General features: G+C 42.1%; 1 protein-coding gene across 6 annotated transcripts in view; it reads left to right on the top strand.

Moving 5' to 3' along the window:
• Pgant9 (polypeptide N-acetylgalactosaminyltransferase 9) overlaps positions 1-21,066 on the top strand; it is a 207,685-nt gene that overhangs the window by 112,836 nt on the left and 73,783 nt on the right. For 5 of the 6 annotated variants that reach the window (XM_026813839.1, XM_026813840.1, XM_026813842.1 and 2 more), the window contains one exon: positions 17,857-17,933. The gene's annotated coding sequence lies outside the window, so the exon portion shown is untranslated. Of the gene's footprint in view, positions 1-6,053; positions 6,106-17,856; positions 17,934-21,066 lie in introns of all 6 variants that reach the window. The other variant, XM_018025446.2, reaches the window with a different exon arrangement.

Here is a 21,066-nt window from a genome sequence, read left to right as displayed (position 1 = left end):
AAAAAAAAAAAAACAGTAGAATTTATATGGTTATTAAAAATTAATCGGAAGTTACTCAGAGGAGAAAAGATGATTTATCTAATTTTTTGAAAACGATATTCGCCCAATTGACTCGATTACGAGTTTTATGGAAAAAGGGAACAAGAAGCGGTCGCACTAAACTTTACATCGATTTAGCGATTTCAAGCGTGAAATTAAACGAGCGACGGCATCTCGGGATCGACGCTGTCATCAGCCCGGGAGAAGCGAAGACGCGACTCGGCTCTATTTGCAATCGAGAATAGACCCTCTCCGGCCCATTCGACTCAGGGCGGACGGTAGAATCGAGGAAACTTTTCCCCGCGTCTTAATCCAACGGGAATCCCGTCGGATCATTGAAAGCGATTCGCCTTCACCTCTGACCTTCCTGCCGGCAACGTTCCTATTCCTCGAAGGGCCTCTCGGCAACCGGCAGCCACTCCTCGAGGATCTCTTCTTTTTCCCAGCGAACCGAAACGGCCACCGCGATCCTGCCGTGTGCCTTTCGAGAACGTATGTATTACGCGCGGAGAGATGAAAGCACTCTTATCTGAATTTCTACCGGCCCGGGTATTGCGGCGGACAGGAAATTCTGATGACGCCTGGGACGTCGGCACTCGGCCAATCATTCTTTTTCTCTCTCCGAATATGTTTCTTAATCATTTCTCGCTTCGCGCCTTTTCGCTCCCGTCTCATCTCACGCTGTTTGCGCGTTAACGTGTCGTTTAAGAAGCAAATGGAATCTTCTGAGGTTACGTGCCATCTCTTGGGAAATATTTCTGCTCTCAGAACCATTAAAATCTTTTCATTCGCCAGGAGATATAAATTGCGTGGCTGACCAGGTGGAAGTCAATATTTCTAAATTACATTTTTATAACATATGTGGTCTACGCATTCGGGTCGACGCCAAGGACTATGAAATAAAAATTGCGAGACTTCTTTTCATTTATTCATTTATTAATTAGAATTTACAATACATCGTTAGACTCAGGTTCGACGCGTTCAACAATGAAATTATAAGAGACACGAAAAGTGTAAGAGGCGCGGGAAATAAGAGACAAAATTGTTTGACGAGTCTATTCGTATACTTGGTCTATCGTTCGCGATGGAAACATACTATTCTTCGTAAGACACACGAAACCTCGTAACACGGGTCAATACTATGGTTAACGGTGCTCGAAGTTCGAACGGTTCTCTTACCTCCGTGCCCGTCGGATTGTATGAGTGATTTCGATCGTCTCTGCACGATCCTGCATTTTATCTGACGACCTCTCCTCCTCCTCCGAGCCCGAGCGTAGTGACCTGCTCCGGATCTTTCTGGTGATGCTGGTTTATTGCTCCTTTGCTGTTACATGGGCTGGAAAATGCTTTGTCCAGGAAGATAGGCGCGATTGCGAAGTAATTTGACGTAACGTCGTTACTTTCCTTTTAAGTCTTCTCTACAAGATCGAGATTGAAAAATGCTTTCACCGATGATCATCGGTAATAATTATCTTCGGGATTGATTAATAGACGGTGCTCTGCAAATATGGTTCCGCAGTTTTCAATTCGAGTAATTGATTGCGGTACCGTACTTACAAGTTAAGATACCGTTAGAACCGAATGAAGATCGTGAGAATGTAGCAAATTATTGGATGTTATTCACACTCGTCACCGAATCACTACATATATTTTTAAACGAATTACCAGGCTCGTGCCTGTGTACACGGGACGCTCCTCCGTTTGTTGGCTCTAATTGGACTCGCGGAGATTCTCTGCCGACAAGAATTTGTTAATTGAAGGTTCATGCCGGCTCCCTCGCGCGGGGGGGTGGACCGGCCGGTCGTTGGGTCGAATTAGATTAGGGGTCGGTGATGAAGGGTGCGAAGGTGCGCCGCTTATTAGGAGGCACCATCTGGCGCCACTTATTGTACCGTGATTCGTCCCGGGTTATTGCGACTGAATGTGGAATTTAAATGCGACCCGACCCCACGGCCATTTTACGCTCACGGGTCATCTTGTTTTCCTTTTTGCGCCGATGGGCGGCCCGTCGCACCGTGCCGTTGAATTTTCATTAAGCAATTATTCGCAGCGACGACGAAATATGGCGTTAGCGAGCGCGACAGATGTAACGTAATAAGTTTCGCGTGACGTTCGAAATTTTTGATTACGAGACTAAAAACCTGTTTCCGGCTGCCTGAACGTGTGTTCTCTACCTCATAACGGTACGAGTTCTGTTCCGTGGATGAGATTCGAGTTTAAACGTGCCCGGTTCATGTAATTTCTTTTATCGTTTAAGCATCGTAATATCCACTCCAGCTTCTGTATATCCTATATACAAGGTAGTTCATTAAATGTATCACCTCGATCTGGAACGCCAGTATCATGCGTGGCGAAGAGTCTTTCAATATAATGTTGCATGATCTCTAGAGGACCAGATTTAATAGAGATATGAAGATCATTATTTTAAATGAGACTGTACAGTTTTTCTCCACCGACCGACGAAACTTTATATTCTCTAGTAAAAGTATAACCTACTCCTATTGAAAAGACATTAGTTATGTAGGTGATATCTCGGGAATCATATTATTGGACCACACTTTATCGAAGTAATATCTGACGAACCACCCCGTATATTTTTGTAATAAATTCGATGCATAAAAACTATCACGTTTCGCGTTTCATCGTGCTTTTATTACTCGACAAAAAACGCGTTGCATCGTTGAATTCCCATCACCATTAGGCATACACCCAGCAATTTCGATGTACAGTTATGCCCCGGCTGCATACCATTTTTAACTCGAAGGCGTTGAACGTCACAGTAATATGCGAGCGAAGAAAGAAACTGACGTGTAATTTCGTCGGGCGGTGTAGAATTTCACGTCTAGGCCAGGAATCTTCTCGGATAATTATCTGAATCGCCTCGTATCCTCGCCTCCGGGCGACGACTAATAAACTTATCGAATCCGTCGATGGCAACTTTACAATTGTGCTGCGAGGCTTGCGTAACTTGCTACGGTGCCCACGGAAACGCGATCCGCTGTAACAATTCCCGCAGCGAATCGAGAACGCCGTACACGCGGCGCTTACATTACGTTACATTACACGGAGAAGAGAATCGGAGTTCGCGTTGCACGGTTCAGCGAATTTCCAATTTACTTACTACGAATTTCGAATCAGGAATTTTGCACTTTATATTTTGACTCTAATTCACGATTATTCTCAAGTACGAATACTCATTTCCTTCTATTCTGTTTAATTATAAGGTGTAATAACGCTTTCATAGGCAAGATTTCTAAAATTTTGTACAATGTTTTATTAATGTAATATCTAGTAACTGTTAAAATTTCAATGCTTTGTCATTCTTTTTATGTAAAGTTCATACAACCTTAATCAATATTCTTTTGGTTTGATATTGACATTTATGGTAATCTTAAGAGACATGAAAAACGTATGTTATTATTGAACATAATTAATTAACATAATTTTTAAGCGAATACACGGCGTCTAAAATATGAACATGAATATTTCTAAACGCATGATTGCGAGCTCGGCTCCCTTTGATTCAGGAACCGGCGTATCTCGTAAAGCTACTCTAAGCCCCTCAAAGGAAAGCATCATCGGATCCAGAACGGGAAGAATGACTCCATTAATCCCGCACGATTGATCCCCCAGTTTTCACGGAAGCATCAATCACCGGCTCGGTCGGTCGAATCTTACTCGCCTTCTATACCAACTTCTCTGTAGTTTAGCCTGGGATTATCTCGCGTTCTCCGTCAGCGGAATTGGCATCGACATTGCCGCGATAATCAATCAACCGTCAATATTCCTGAGAGCATGTGAAAACGAGTGGCCTGCCGTTTTTTCGTCCGCCACCGAATCGCACGATTAACAAACCGATATACACGTGCTTCTAAGAATTTCACACGTTACCCATTAATAATAATCAGACTGCTTCAGTCAGGAAATTATTTATACGTTAACTATTAGGAATCAGATGATCACGGACAGTTTCAATAGAGCTCATCTTCGAACATCTGACAAACTTTAAAAACTGTTATGCACAATGTGAAATTTTGAAGAGTTAAGATTAGAAATATTGTTCGATACTCCTAGTAACGTTTAATCAGAAACGAGAAGCTGTGATATAATAATTGGAGCCAGGTTTCACTCGCCATCGATTACGCGAATTTATGACACTAAGCAACCATGGAGAGGATTCACGCTTTCACCGAATCACGAACGTATCTCGATCGAACAGAGAAAAACTAGAAATCGTGACCAGAGGTATTCGCTTCCTGGCCGAATTAAATTAAATGTTTTGCGACCAGAGATGCAGTTCGGTCGAAGAGCATGGAAACTATTTTATCGGCATTGCGTAACGTTGTAACAACGTAATAGAGTTATCAAAAGATCTGATCTGGCGTGGAGAAAAACAATAGCGATACGAAATGAATGGACGGGATAATTACATAAATAAATACTGAATAAACATTTATCTGCGATATATCGAGATAAAATTGTTTAAGTATTTGATTGACGATTGAAGCCGGCAGTGTTTTTCGATGAAATTTGAAATAGATTTACTGCGTACGAATGCGAGTTACGCGGCTGAATATTGAAAGCTAATATTTACTACAAAATGATGATACAGTGATCAATCGTGATTTAATCGACAAAAAACATTAATCTCGCGCACGTTTCTAGACGTGTCCCGTCATAAAAATCTAGTTTCTATTTACATTTATCGAATGCATAGACACACGGTCCGAATATAAGTATTGATTCATTGTTTTTCAATTTGACTCTAAGCAACGCTATCGGCACTATTGTACAATACAAACGTTTGGTTGGACATGCAATCTCTTGTTATCATATCAAAAATAACGTTTCTCCTCATATCTCTATATTCACTTCAAGGGGCCTTACCTTGTGACCTTACTGAAGTCTCTAACTACTTGTTAAATTCTGTGATGCTCCTAAAACATTTGAAACACATCTCCGAACTGTTTAGCTCGTAGCAACATCCGGAATCTTCCCATTTCGGTCCATAATTTGATCCCAGAGGTTTCACGCCAGCCAATTATATTCCGTATTGTCCCGGGCTGTCGACAAAGGCGACCGTCGGAATCCGTTGCCCGTGACAAAACTAGAGAAAGATCCACACCGAGCGACATAGAGGGAGAAAGAGAGAGAATTACCCGTGAGGAACTTTATTAAACTATTACCGCATGAAACTCGTTAAATACCCAGGAGGCAGGTATCCCGAGCCTAGGAGCTGCGGTCTGACCGTCTAATTTCAGTCGACAGACGGCATGTTTGCGTGACGCCGCTGGCATCTTCGCGCTCCACATGTCGAAGGCACGCGCGCCCTGCCCGCGAGAATTCACGGACCGAGCCTGACTATTCCTCCACCTACGTAGGACGTAGGATCCTCGCGTGCGCGCACGTGCACACGAATCGATACTCGGCGTACTCACGTTTAATAATAACACGACTCTGCGATATCCGCCTTATTAACGCCGGCTAAAATTCTGTCACTACCGGTTTAATAAGCTGCATCCATCGGTTTTCCCTGCGCTCGCCTTCGTGTCAGTGCGTCTATCGCCACGTCAAATGTTGGAATATTTTTGATCACGCTCGTTAGGGAGTATTAAATTTAAATCGAGTTATTCTCGTTGCGAATTCATTTTTATGGCAAGATAAATTCGAGCGAAAAGTTGGGAGCGTCCCGTTTTAATGGTTGTTACCGGTTATAAAAATTGTTACCGTGCCAAAGTCGGGGAGGCATTAAGAGAAATTAAGGGGTTCAGGTGGGGTATTCACGTTTCGCAGGACGAAAACGGGTCGGAAATATTGCGGACCGCTTCGGTCCGCGGGCTGTGAATTAAAAGTAGGCGAAATTTAATGCGAACGAACGCAGAGCAGGGAGGGGGAGGGCCGCATCGGGATTCCGTTTGAAGTTACGCCGGTCTTACCAACGTATTGTTTCGTTTTTACCAAGCCTGGCTACGTTAATGGAAGAAATAATTTTGTTTCTCTTCGTTTCTTTGCAGCTACGTGAGCTTTTCTGCCCGGGATACTTCGTGTATCGCAAATTCTGCTTAAGTACATAAGTACTGAAAAAAATTTTATACATGGTCAATTTCGATCCTCGGTTAAGTGCAACATTTATCATTTCAGTATTTCTGGAATTCTTTCATATTTTATCAAACAAAAATTATGATATACGTTAGGAGACAGTTTGTCAGATTTTCGTACATACTTCATCCACTGTTCAGAATTTAATGTGGAGCTATTAATTAATCCATGTTTCTATTTTCATAATGAACGTTGGCATTGACTGACGGCTTTTGTTTTTATGGCTTATTAAATAATTCTATGCCTCAGTTGCATGTTCATAGTCGTAACTGGATCAGGGTGAGCATGTCTCATTGCGAGAAATGATCTACTAACACCAAAACAAATGTAAAAACCTCTGGGGGACAGCGATTAAAAATAATTGAATCGAAGGAACAAGAATGATGAAAATTATCGGGACGAATAATTATCGGGCAGTGACTACGGTTAATCCGATCGAGCGAACGTCTGAAGTTTGTAATTAATACGAGAAAAGGGGAATTAGCAATGGTATCCGCGATTGGTTTCCCCGGGTACTAAACAATCTCCTTTTCCGTCGTCTCTTCCCTCCTTTTCCCAATCCAGTGGTTCGGCCCGATCTCGCCCCGGCGTGGTTTTTTTGCCCGCGCGGAGAGGATCGCGGAGGGTAAATTGCATCCCGATCGACCCAGTTTTTATTTCAATTTATCCTGAATTTATGTGCGAATTACCGACCGAGAAAACGGAGCCAATCGAATGCCGCGGGAGAAAAGAAGACGGGCAAAGAACTCCTCCTAGCTGACGCGATTTACTCCCGTCGCCCATCTCTCGACGCCCGCTCTCGTTAACTACGATTCAATTTGCATTTCATCCGATAAATCCGATCCACTCTTGGTCACTCACACGTGCCGTTCGAGATTCACCTTTCTTTCCTTTATGTTCGATACGTACGAACGCGATGACTAGACCGGAGATTTGTGTGAGGAATAAAAGTGTCGGTTCACGAAATGTGTCTTAGATAATGATTTTGTTGGTCGTTCCGATTTTTTTTCTGAAATGCAATAAATTCGTCTTGATCTCTCTTTGAATCCTTCGCCGGCTGCAAGAAGATCCATCGGCACTTTATGATTTACAATATCGCTAGTTATTACCGTATCCTATCCACCGGCGGAGTCGCTCTCCGTCGATTCGTATCGGGAGCCTGACAGTCCGGAAGATGATTGCTTTTGCCAGCTCAGCCGAAAGGGACCGCGACGAAAAGGCTCCTTCCGCTCGAGCGAAGCATCGAAACGCGATCCAGAGATGCCTGGGATGCGTACGCAGCCCTCGCCCTCGCCTTCGCGAATTTTCCAAGGATTTCGCTTTGATTTTATCGCGATTCACGGGGATGGGAAACGTTGTGGCGCGCTGTCGATACCGGTGGAACGAATCTCGAACCGCGCGCGGGTTACTCTCACCCCCGGCCTCTATACTTTCGACTTGAAATTGCTATCGGACTTCCACTTAAAATTGCTTACTTTGATGCACGCCTCATCGGTTATCTGATATCTAATTACATCTGTGCGGCTATCAGTTACCCCCCGGCTAATCATTAAATTAGCTTTTTGGCTTATTAGCTGAAGGGACTTATTATAAATAAATCGTATTGTATTATGTATATATAAAATAAATTATAAAATAAAATCAGAATAGCCAGTCGCTTCACATGAATGTTTTTAACGATTTACACTTTTCATATCTCAAGTAAGTTATTCACGTGGTCAGTCTTATTATACTATATTCGATGTTCTGATGATTATTGAACTATTTCACGAGCGAGACAAAGGATGTAATCAATTACGGTTGGCAATTTATCAGCGGATAGAGTACGATCCGAACTTTGTATCGTTACGCGGATTATTAAGTTCTATGAGGGTGCAGTCGGAAGTTCGCACAATAATTCCAACGGTTATTCAAATTGGCGTATTTCATAGGAGTCGTCGTAACGAATGAAACTATCCGTGTAACTATTTACGCGCGAGCACTACTACCTATCTGTGTACGGATGTGTATCAGTATCTCGTTTCTCATATGCGGTAAGCAGCATTTCGTGCTCCGCTGGTTCAATCAAATTTCATCCTGCGGTCAAATTTTGGCTTTCTCTGCTCCGCGTTTCAAATTGATACAGGCATTGTTGATAATGCACAGTATCACGTGTTGCGCACGTACACGGGATTACGCGACGTTACATCAATTACGAATCGAATAGATTTTATTAGATAGTTAAAAATCAGGTAAAATATTGATGTGCTCGTCGGTTCGTTCAACGGAACGTCGGTCATTCTCTTCGAAAGGTTCTCCGATCAATCTGAAAAGCTCGTATTAAAGCTCGATTGAATCGCGGGAATTAATCCATCCTTTTGACGCAGCGCACTTTAATATACCGGAAACAAATGAGTTGTTTAAACTTCGAATAACATCAGCCGCAACCGATTAACCGTCCGCTCGGGGCAAAAACCGTTTCCACAGGAACGTCGCCGCAGGGGGTGAATTTGATCACGAATTAAACGAGTGTAGAAAAAAAGAGTCGCGCTGCGAAACGGAGTCACCCGTTTTCCAGTTGCAATTCGAGAGATACACCCCCGTTCATAAGTTTTCAGATGTATTCTGAAACGTAAGGTCGAATAAAATGAACAGACTTCCTAATATGTTATTAAAAGTCAGATTGCAATGTTTCATTTCATTTTACGATTCTTTGAAATCTACCCATTTTCACTTAAAACACAATTCTGTTGAAAGTATTTCATGATCTACTGTGTTATAAAATTTAACGATACAATATGATCTTTCAATCGATGATCACTTATTTGGACTAATTACGAGATTCTTCGATAGGTGCGGGGGATGTGTTTGAAAACTTGTGAACGGGAGTGTATGCGGAATGACAGGATGGTTCGGGCAGAGAAACGGCGGGCAGCGAAATGGGCAATTTTTCTCGCGGCTCCAGGCAGCACGCGTCGAACATTTGCAAACACGTCGATTCGACGTTACACTTTCGCCGCTCGTTTTTCCTGTTCCGGTTCCCGGGAGTTATGAATTTTTCCGCGAGACGAAAATCATTCCGACCTTTTCACCCCCTCGTCTCCCGCCGCGTAACTCCGAGCCGAATGAAATGAAACAAGAAAACGTTTCGCCCTCGTGAGAAACGCTGATGTTTCGCTCGTTTCTTGCGAAGAAACAAGGAACGAAGTCCCGGGAACGTGACTCCGTCGACACGTTCGAGATTTCGAATTTTTATGAGTTTCCCTTATTGGATCAGTTTGCTCGTTTACAGAGTCACCGGTTGGGCTTGATAACTTCTCTCGATCATCGATTCGCCATGGTACCACCCAGTTTTCACTTGAAAATACAAAATGCAATGCATACTCTAAAACTGTTCTGTCGTCTACCCATACAATTAGATTTTCTTTCGTCGAGCCAAATTGTCGCATTTGCATCGCAATTTCAAGTTCCCATGAATGTTTCCTTTTTTTAAACCAAGTTAAGGAAGAATAAGTTGTTTCCCTCGCAACAAGCAATGATTAGGAAGTTTCTACGTTTCCCGACGTGGAAGGCGTTTCTGGGAACAAAACGAATTAAGTTTCGCGACGACGAGAAAGAATGGTACTATATAGGCGAGGGAGAAATCGTCGATGCAAATTTTTCTCTCGAGCCGAGGCGGCTACTTCTGCTTTATTCAGCGCGGTCATTCGTCTTTCTCCTTCCTGTCTTTTCTTTTTTCTAATTTCGACTCTAAGAACGTCGCCTTGCAGAATTTCCTGGATTTCCGTGAGTCGATGTTGACGAACGATCTTCGGTCGTAATACAATACACTATCAAAAGTCATCGATAAGTTTTAATATCGTTATAGCTTACTGGTTTTCTTTTTTTATCATAAGATCGTCTATAGAATAAATGTTTGACGATCATTTCATTAAATCTTCAAACACGTTTCGTAGATCTTTTCCAACGCGTCCTTATCTTTTGTTCCGGTTGAGTCGTTTTAAATCAGACGTCTTATTCGACTCGTCTACTTACGCCGAGCATTAATCAACCTCTTTTTCTAGGCCATCATTCATTCGCTCTATTATAATTTCTCAGCGTCACCGTCGATTTATACCCAAACTCGCCAGATAGTCGATGCATTCTCCTTTTGTCACACAATCATTAATATAAAATATTTGATCCATTAAATGTCGAAAAGTATAATTAAAAGTATTACTATTCTTAGCCAAGTGCCTTTAGCATTGCCTTATTTCTCCAAAGAAATTATAGGAAATTTCGTTGAGATTGCCACTTGATAATTACGAGTGTTAAATCTGTTATCAAGAGCAATTGACTTATCTCGCAGTCGGTGTATGGGGGAAAAAAGTGTGCGTTAACTTGACGATATCGTCCGTAACGGTTGGGAAACAATGAATAAAGAGGCGGTGTGTAACGAGACGCAGCGTTACAACGAACGCTTAGCGCGGGGACAATGAAGTTTATGCGGTGCCACGAGCCGTTATCTTATGACGACGCGGAGGATTAAGTTTCAAGCACCGATGCAACGGAGCTTGCACTTTCCTGCCTGCTTATGGCAAACGCTCGAGAGCGTAAGCGTATTCGTGTCCGGAGTAATTCCCTGTATACGCCCACTCCGTTTGCACTGTTCGTGGATATTGCGGTGATAAGGGCTGATGTTCCGTCTCCGCGTCTCAATTCTCCCGGGCGTCCTGCTCCACTCCCGGGAATGATTTTTCCATCCATTAAACTCTTCCCTTCCGCAGGAATAAATTAGCAGGTAAATGTATAAATCAATGCGAGGCAGTGCTAGATTTAATATAACACGTTGGTCGGCCACCACGAAGCCATGCATTAGATATAACTCGAGAGGTATCTGCTATTTCCAAGTCGAAGTAATTTGCGCTGTGAAAGATTTACGTAGTGGTACATTCGGCTGCGCACGAGGTAATGCCTGATTTAGTGATAGTGATAGATGCAGTGATGCAAAAGTGCCGATAAATGAAATTTGTATTCTGTGTTCAACGACAGATTCAAGAGCTTAGAATTAGAATACGTTCCATTATTAATATTCGGGATAAATCGGGTAAATATCGTTCCAGTTTTCAACGTCGATTTCGCATTGAACCTAATTTTCTTTCTGTCGAAGATTTAGAATTAGAAAAGGTGACACAGTCTTGTTTAAGACAAGATTATTTTTAATAAACGTTGTGATGCAAATATGTCTAGTAACTGGCAAGAACTCGGTAATTCTAGTGGTCAAGCACGCGAATCGTTGCGTTCTTCAGCAACCGACCGAGTAAGCTCAGCTGAATTATTACGTTTTTAGTCAAGACAGCGAATCGTTTTTAGTCGAAAATGCATTCTGAAAGGGGATGTAAAAAGTTGTTCGACTCGGTTGTTAATGGCTCGGTAAAGATTACGGGTAACTAAAGGAGATACGGGGTGCTGTTATATCCTTCGCGACACGATGCACCGATATCACGATTACGGTGTGATGCCGGCAAGGAAAAGCAAAGTTTTCGCTGAATTATGCATGATCCCTCTTCTTCGCTGTGATAACCGGCGCGATGACTAGCCGAGGAACCTAGACTCTTTCACCACGCCTTATTTAATAATAACGACACTCTCGCTCCGTCACTTATCGGCGTTCCGTCATTTCGACGCCGCCTGTTAAACGCTGTGTTCTACTTCATAAAAAAAGGTTAAGTTTAAACGTCGTTCCAAGGCCTTCTTATATGGCGCACATAACTCGACGATCGTGTAAATTATCTTAAGGGCAATTTCGTTTTATGGTCTTCGTAGAATCCCAAGCTGAGTTATTAATTGTTCTTTCTTTAGGGATATTCTATTCTTCTTAGCTTATAAATACACATTATTAATTACATTTTTGTTAGCGGGCTAATTAAATTAATAATCTTCCTTTACAATAAAATAGATCTTTCTTGACAGTAAAATACATTTTCCAAAAATCATTCGGTAAATCACGAATATTCAAAGAAGAAGGAAAAATTGATTCTACAAGTTGAATATTATGTAATCTGGAAGAAGCTGTAATGAGAAAATTGGCCGATCAAACGGTTTGCAAATTAGTTTGAAAGAAAGTTGATCTTTGGTCGAAGCAGCCCAACGAACTAAAAATTTCAAAGTAATTGCACCACAAAGAGATAGGGAGGTAGCTTAGCTCCCACTGGTAGCTACATTCCCATCTTCGCATTGATGTGAACGAAAACTTATTAAGCGTTACAATACCGCTTAAAGAGCTTCCTTTGACCATGATACACTTTGCACCAGGAATTAAACCCCGGAGCGGGATTCGAGAGAGATTGTATACTAAGAGGATGTCCGCGTGATCGTTCATTAAAAAATAAGCGAACCGAGGATAAATCGATTCGCCTTTGTTGCAAAACTCTTACGTTCAGTTACGAAGCATGCAATGCGAATACGACGTTATTCGTCAAAGGAATTAAATACAGAGAGTACCTTTTTACAATCTTTTTTTGATTTATTTATTTAATCAATTTGTAAAGTAAATAGCGACTACCGATACATTATTACATTACATTTACACGCCTTAATCTTACTTAACCCGTTCAGAGAAGAAGAGGCGATTTCTATGCACTTTTTAAGAGTGAATCGTATTTGTCATTCGGCTTCCATTCGTCTCGTTGATGCAGCTATCAAGCTCTTTTTCGCCCGTTCTATAATTGGCCGGGTGCGTGTCTTTCGAATGGTCGATTTAAACGAATGCGCACGCGGGACGTCGACCGCGGTAAAAAATGCAGTTTCCACGGGTCCCTGGGTGAATTTACAGCCGGGATTAACCTAATGGGTTAACCGTGTAAACGCAGATACGATGGCACCGGGGGAGGAAGATCGACGATAGACCGAAACGTGTCCTGTTCTAATAGACCCGGGCGTATATCGTTTTATACCCATGGGGGAGTAAAGGATCGCTTTTTAGGCTCCGACAAGATGTGATAAAATCGCCGTCAGGCTTCCGCGTGAAATCACATGGAAAATAGGTCTTCGTTTCATCGAGACGCGATGAAAATAAACTTATCTCAAGAGAATCGGGTCAGTTCACCAAAATCATCCAGTCTAATTAGTTTATAGAACGATATATGTATAACAATATATATTTGATCAAGTGGAATTACAATAGAATGATTGGTCAATAATTATATATGCGCATTCTTAATCCAATTCATGGTTGAACTTAATTTTCGAGAATTTGTGAAAAACGTTTTGGCGACAATTTTGCGAGTGTCGGAAAAAGAGGAAGACGATTCGTTTACGAAGTTCTAATTTAATTAACCGATTTTCAATTTGAGATAGGATTACGGTTTGAAGTTCCTACTTGCATGAAAATCGCAATCGGACCGGACATCAAGCGAATCGGCTTTTTGCGCGCAAACATTCAAACATCCCCGTGGTACGTTAATAATGCGTCTGAAATAAACGTCGGCGCGCGAGTAATTTACGCGCGCGTTTGATTAAGAGATCGTTCGCTGCACACTTTCAGTCGTCGCTTCGCTCTATGAAATCTGTTTTGACGAACGGCACTTTCAAGCACAAGTGTGTAACATAGTAACATGTGAACAAATATCTCATTACAGGGGTATACTTTATAGGATTCCGTTCTGAGAATAAAAGTTCTCTCTTCAGTCACGTAAAAGAAATAAGAGAATTCGTTAAAAAATTAATGCTCAAGCTCTACCATTCATAATTGTTTTTTAGTTTGTCACTAAGAAATGATTTAGAGTTTGAATCTCAAGGAATAAATAACAGTGGGTCTTGGTAAACAGAATTCATGGGACATGGAATTCATGTCATGGTTGAACGCAAGAAATTTGTAATAGTCAGGAAAGTGATTAGGGTTACGGATCTTATCCGAAGTAGCTATCAAAATTTCGTCAATGTTTCCACACCGTACGAAATCCAACGAAAACTGTCAATTGGAATGAAAACCATCCTTCGCGATCGGAAGAATAATTCCATTTCGCTGGTACAGCCACCGCCCCCTTTCCATTCCGAGACTCGCTTCGCTAGAAAAGTCGCGTTCGAGATTTCTCCATCGAGCGAAGCATCAATGGACTCATAAATAGTATTAGCGAAATCACTCGAAAGAGGATTTACCACGGTCGATCTCCCCGGGCTCCTTATCGGGAACCGGGTTCAAATCATCTTATTTGCTGCAACAATCGTAAAACTCGAAAATGATTACCTCTCGAATCATCGCTATTGCTAGTACGTTATTATTAGCCCGTGGACTTCGATGCAGAATAAAACGTTGGTACTAAAAATAAATTCGCATTTCTTTTGGACAGGCATAAATAAGCGTAGGAAATGTTTCTTTGAAAGAGTCTAGAATTTCTGGAATAATATATGGTGCATTCCAGGAAACGATCGCGTGTTGTCTAAAGGGTTTTATGAGGTTGTTACGTGCTCTTAACGACTGATAAATATACTGCCCGCATGATGGGTCTAAAATTGCATTATGAAAGTCTCTGAGAATGAGATACGAAGTCTGAACAGGGGCTCGAAAGTAATTAAAAAAAAAAAATTGTTCACTATATATGTGTTGATTTTTAGAAACTGCTTAATTTACCGAATGATAATGAGATATGCAGAAGTCGGTCGAAAAGTGGAAGTACGTCGTGTAACTTACTAGAAAGATCATGTCTGTAACTTGGATTTATTTTCAAGGGCCAACTTCGAAGTTAAATTAAATTTCAAGCTAGCGACGAGATTCTAAATATTATAATTAAACTTCCCGAGTCATTGCATTGTCGACTGGTAAAAGTTGCATCGCAAGAGCCGTCCCGTGAGGGAATGGGACGACGACGCGAGTTCGCGTTCCTCAGAATTCGATCCGCGTTTCGTTACGCTCACAATAACAGAGCGGAAACGCGCGCGTTCCCTTTCTCCATTCCCGGTTGTTAATGCTCCGAAGCCCCTGGCCTCGGGATACATCGCCGATGCGCCGAGCTATGTAACGCGAGAAATATGTAAATTAACACGCAGATGGAAACGGGCAGACGGGCAATAAGTTGAAAAGTGAAGGTAGGTCGTGAACGTCGGCCGACGCGTTCGGTTTTTGTTCTCAGCCGGTGATGAAGAGAAATGCTAATTGCACCGTGTCGCGGCCTCTCTAATGACGGTGTAAATTTCACTCTTTACGAGTGTTATCAGCCGATATAAATTTTTCACGACCTCGGGTCCATCGCTCATCCGCTTAACGAGTCTTACAATTTTATTGCGCTCGCGTCAAAACATAAAATGTTTATGTCAACGATTAGGGAGTCCGTTGCAGGAAATGAAGTGTAGAAATAAAAGAAAACGTGATGCTGTTTTAATATCGTTTTATCAATGCACAAGAATCTTTACTTCGGTGAATATATTTAATCACGTAGAAATTCGTAACTTCTATGTGTAACTATTCCATTTTATCTGTCAGTTAAATCGCAGGATGATATTAAATAGGAAACTGACGATGACTCGAGATCTCGTACTTGTATCGTATGATCCTCGTACCTAGCTCTTTACTGACGTTTCTTTTGGGAACGGAAGACGCATGTGAAATTTCAAAGGGGAACAATGAGGCTTTGTGCTCACGCCAGATGAGCCCCGTAAAATTAAAATCTGTTCTCCCCCTCGTTGAAACCCCAATTTGCTTTGACTGAAAGTAATATAGGTTTAATAAATATCGTTTTTCGTCTAATATCTCGATTTAGACTAATATATCGTGTCTCTGGTTCGAAGTGCAATTAGGTCGTGAAAATCACGAGTTAATTCCGTCGCCTTTTTTATCAAATAAAATTGAAGTGAAAATTAACTCGCGAAAAGATTTGAAATTTGATCTGACTTTCCTACAGAATTAAACAAATGGTGTTTTTTTTTATAATTACTGGCTACGTGCATTTAATATCGTCGCCCAGAAGCTCGGATCAGAAGTAAAAATAAACTGGGGAAGAGGGAGTACTGGCTGGTCGAAAATGAGTCGGATTCCAGTCGATCGGACGGGTACAGTTGTTTGTCGATTTCGCTCGACGGTCTGACCATAGTTTTTAAGCCCGGCCGGGTTCTCACTCCTTCTTTCAACCTGATACACCGCAATTCTCTTTCGGTCCACGGTCTGTCGCGCGTTTCAAAGCGGATTTGCGGGCCGTAGCGGCGTTCGACCGTAATCCTAGCAATTTGTCGCGGCCTGGCATTCATCGCTGCAAATCAAACCGATTAACAGAGGGACCGATGGACACCGCCACTGGACCATTGCGTTCCCTCGACCTGCCAAACCCGCTCCCGCTGCTAATAGCGCGAAAGCCCTGTCTTTTTTTCAGTTTTCGCATGTCCGCTCTGTAGGTACGTTATTCCCTTTTTTTTTTTTTTAGCCAAAAATCCCCTACAATTTCCACGGAAAAAGAAAGGAGAAAGAGGTAGAAATTGTGAAAAATTTCTCTGTATGAGTTACTGATTTCTGTAATTTTTATTCGTCTCGTATCTTCACATTCCTGCTTTTCATATTTAATTTATTGATACGAACAAGTCTGTCGCTTTGATGATCGCCTAATTCGTCTTCAGGTAATCTCCTCCCCGTGACCAACGTTTCCTCCGGTTTCCTACCAGCGTGAAATTATAAACGCGGTCGTCCGCGTGCATTTTATGCGAGCCAACCACATCCAGTTAGCTCTGCTTATTTAAGAAGCGGGAAACACGGTCGCAATTTTTCATTACACGCGCGAGATAACTCTGCGAAATCAAGAAGGCCGCGTGGTCGTCGACGGAATTGCTTCGGCGGCCACAATTCCAATAGGCCTGTCCTTCCTCCGGGTTTTTCGTTGTTACACGTCGAGCTTCGGGCCACAGTTTCGAGTTTTCACGGGCTTCCTCCGACACCGTTTAATATCCGTAGGCTGGATCCAAAGGCCTCTTCCCGGCCTGCCATTGTTCGCTTTTCCGCCGCGCGGCAGTTATTTATGCGCTTAAAAATTAATCTGCCCCGTTAAGGTCGAGCTTGCACGCGGCGACGTGCATTTTTGCACTCCGGACGAACTAGGCTGTTTTTGTTAAAAAGAATCTCCGTGACGTTTTTAAATGTTTTTGTTGCATCAATTTTTAACTATTAGAATTCTATGCATTCATAATAATGTTCTATTAATTAGACTTTGAAATACTTAGAACGTCAAAACTTGGCATTACGATTTGATGATGCAAGTTTATCGTCATTGGAAAAAGTGTTTGCGCGTGCCATGAGCATAAGCAATTACTATTGAGGATTAAGCTGGGAAACTTAAAATTGTCTGCAGGATATTGCTCCACTGTTTTATGTTATGACAGTTTACGACCGCTTAAATCTTGGAAATGAAACGGCGCGTGACGTTTTATGCTGCCGTTCCGCGGATAAGAATGTTTTATTTTCCGATCTAAATAATGCTGTTTTCCGACAATATCCGTCTGTCATCTACTATACACATACATAGATTCGCTTCTCGCGACAAGCAGAGTGCAAATTTTTATGCAAAATAAATCGTGAATTTCTTTTATCTAAAAATAATAATATTTGCTATATGCTGGGACGATGCACCATATTAGTATAATTTATAAATTCATGCATTGAATAATAACTTCTGTATGCTGTATATGGGATGATGGACAAGCATAAGCCTGCACCTTATTAATTCATAGATTACTATGCAAGTATTGCGTTCACTAAGGAAATCTACCCTGTTGTTTCAGCTCGTATCCAGTGTCAGGCGAGACAATAATTTTTACAAGAAATCGTTAACTGGCGTGGATACCAATGAGCAGTATCGGTGAGTAACAGATGAATTACAGTCAGTCTTCGGATATACGTATAGTCGCAAATTCGCGAAAGTGCTCGAGTCTTATCTCGACGAGCGATTCGAGAAACCTTCTACTCTCCGGTTATGGAGAAATAGTTTATTCCGCGTGGATTTTATAAACTGTAGGAATGAAACGTTATTTATAAAATTTGCCATATTCACGAACGACATGAAAGAAAGAGAGAGTGTTGGGTCCATGGGTGGTTGAATGGACCGCTCGCTGATGATAAAACTCGTCTGGACGAGGAATATTAATGCTCGCGCGAAGCCGGCGTTAATAAGTCCGCGACGTAATGAAAACCATTCATATAAAAGTTTCCGTCGCGAGGTGACGGTTTAATTGAACGCGGCCACGAAGAGGTCTCACAGCCGCGGCGCGCCGCGCGGTTCTCCGTCCCCCAGGCTTCTTTTCTTACGCCGAGCGCTGTAACAAGATGTCAGAGATTACCCTGGCTCGGTTTCCCTCTGCCATCGGCTCTACCCACACCTGCTCCTTCCTAGTCCGTCCACGCTTTTCTTTCCTCAAATCCCAGCCACGTCACCCTCGGTCTCCCTTTCTCGCTCTTCAGCGTCGCGTTTCCACCTCCGGCGGAGTTTCATTAAAAATTTTCTGTTGGTCGAGCCGATGGATCCGCTTCCTCTGGAACGTTTCAATTGATATCGAGCCTACCATTCAATCGGGAACAAAGGGTAGAGAATCGCGGCCGGGGTTTCATCGGCGGAATCGAGTTTTTTCTTCCTCGTACCAGCGAGCCAGTCATCCAGTCAGCCGGCCCGTCGGCCCTGGCTATTAAAGGATCCGGCCTCTCTCAGATTCGAGGTGTAAATGCGGGTTTGATGGGAAATTTCTGATGGCCGGACAACGACAATGGGAATATTCGAGCGAGCTTCTTGGCTTCGGCTTAGAGAAACGGGCTACCATTGTCACCCATTTCTTTTATCATCTCCCTATAAATTCGAAATTCTCTCTTATGCTGTATTTCTGCAATTTCTCATGAGTACTTTCAGACTATTATTTCATTAGAATTTAGAATCTCTTTCACACTTCATAGATAGATATATCAGATAATCATGAAAAAATGAACACAAAAACGGAAAGAAGAGGCGAGTGTCTTTCTCGCGAATGTGTTCGCACTTCGCTTCTTTGTTTTACTTTTGCTTTTAGCCACGTTGCTCGTGCCTTTATCAGCTTTTCAGACCATCCTTTTGCACGTCTGTCTCTCCGAACGAGGTTTACTGATTTCATGTTCGCATCTTCTGTTTCCAAAAGTAGCTAGAGAAGAACAGTACTCTCGAAGTGAACGTCTTTCGTCAGAAAATAGCTAATTTTCGTACGTTTCCGAATTTATATTAAACTATAACACAATTAGGTTTATTAAAAAAATATACACATTTGAAAGTAACACACATTACCAAAGTTTAATGCATTTGTAAATAAAAGATAATGTTATACTTTGATGAATTTTTCAATACGAATCAATTTTTCTTTCCAACGTGTTGCTCATTGCCTCCTTCGTGTTCGTTTTGATAAATCTGGCTCAGGTAGATAAACATTTTATCTCTTCAGCTTTTCATACGTGCATAAATCTCAAGTGCTTCTGGTAATTAATTAATTTCGCATGCTTATTCCTCGTTTTTACGCTTCCACTCTTGCGACGGTTAAAAAACGATATTCCTCTGCGACTGGCTGCGTCATTAATTTTTCATCGGTCATTCAGCTCGAGATAAACGAGATTCACCGATTTTTCGCTTCGTTTTAATCAGCCCGATTTAATTAGTTTTTTACCGCTGTGCCAGCTCGGTTCAATCAAATTTCGGTTTTCCAGTTCGTTCATCAAAGGATACGTAATCGTATCCTTAATTTCATTTATAATTAAATTAATGCCTAGCGTTATTGATGAGATACGTGATAACAAGTACATGATTTCGGAAAACGATTTCAATCATTAATAGTTCTCAGAGTTCTGAAGGTAAATCCTAAGTACTTATAATTTGACACATCGTCGCGAATAATAGATAAGCCAGTCCTACGTTGAAATAATTTGCATTTAATTCGCTGTGCGCTAACGCTAGGTCCCACGATTATCATATTTTATGATGGAATAAAACGCTATATAACAATTTCTGGAGTTTCGCTGTGGCGACTCTGTCCCGATCGTGGCGTTGTCAGTCGTCACTCGGATTTGCATGAAGTTGGCTGGCGCATCGGTAATCGTTTGCACTCTCGCGCTTGCTGTGCGTTCGCCCGTGCACTTTGATAATCCCCTCCCAATCAGTCGTGTGTGTTCCATCGTTGTTTCGGCGTGATATGTACACGAATACCGCCCACTGCCATGCCCGGTACCAGTGTTTGCCAACGACACGTGTTATCCCCAATGGGACACTCCGCTAACTTCTATCCGTGTATCCGTTTACGATACACTCCTCATTGAATTACCATCCCGGCTGAGAAATGTCGTTCCCGTTCATTTGCTCTGGAAAAAGTGAAAATTCCTGACTTATGACAAGACATCATGTTCAAACCGTTTTAAAATATAGTCGTCATTTTCGCCTGAGCTATTGAAAGCTATTTGCTTCTGGAATAAATAGAAATTCGCGATTTCTTCTATGTCGTGTTTAAACGATTTTAGGAGACAGTCGTCCCTTTCGTCTAAACTACTGAAAACTATTCGTGGTAAATTTGAAAGGTTGACATCTCCGCTCGAGATGAGCTTACTCTATTCAGAAGCGAGGCACATCGGTCACAGGTTTGCGCAGCGCGCTGTGTATAATTCACGGTAATTATACTCGGACGACGACGACGACGACGATGTAAAAAAGAGCAGTGGTCGTATTTCAGCCGTGAAAAAGTTGACCCGCGGACAGGTTGCGAAACATCACGCGGTTTTGCGAACACGTTGGAGAGGAACGATGGAAAAAGGAAGAGGAGGAGGGCGGGATTAAACGTACGATTCACTTCCTCCCGCTTCTTTCTTCGTCGCCTACCAACGTTAATTAAATTCTCGCCGCGTATTTCATTAAAACGTCGAATAACAAATCCCAACTTTCAGTTGTCCCAGTGGTAAAGATAAAAGTTCGTCGGGTTTTTTTTTTGCAACGAGGT

Source organism: Ceratina calcarata, unplaced genomic scaffold (assembly GCF_001652005.2).
Source record: "Ceratina calcarata isolate Rehan_Ccalc_2016 unplaced genomic scaffold, ASM165200v1 scaffold351.2, whole genome shotgun sequence".
Lineage (NCBI taxonomy): Eukaryota > Metazoa > Arthropoda > Insecta > Hymenoptera > Apidae > Ceratina > Ceratina calcarata.
This window is presented reverse-complemented; position numbering and strand designations above follow the sequence as displayed.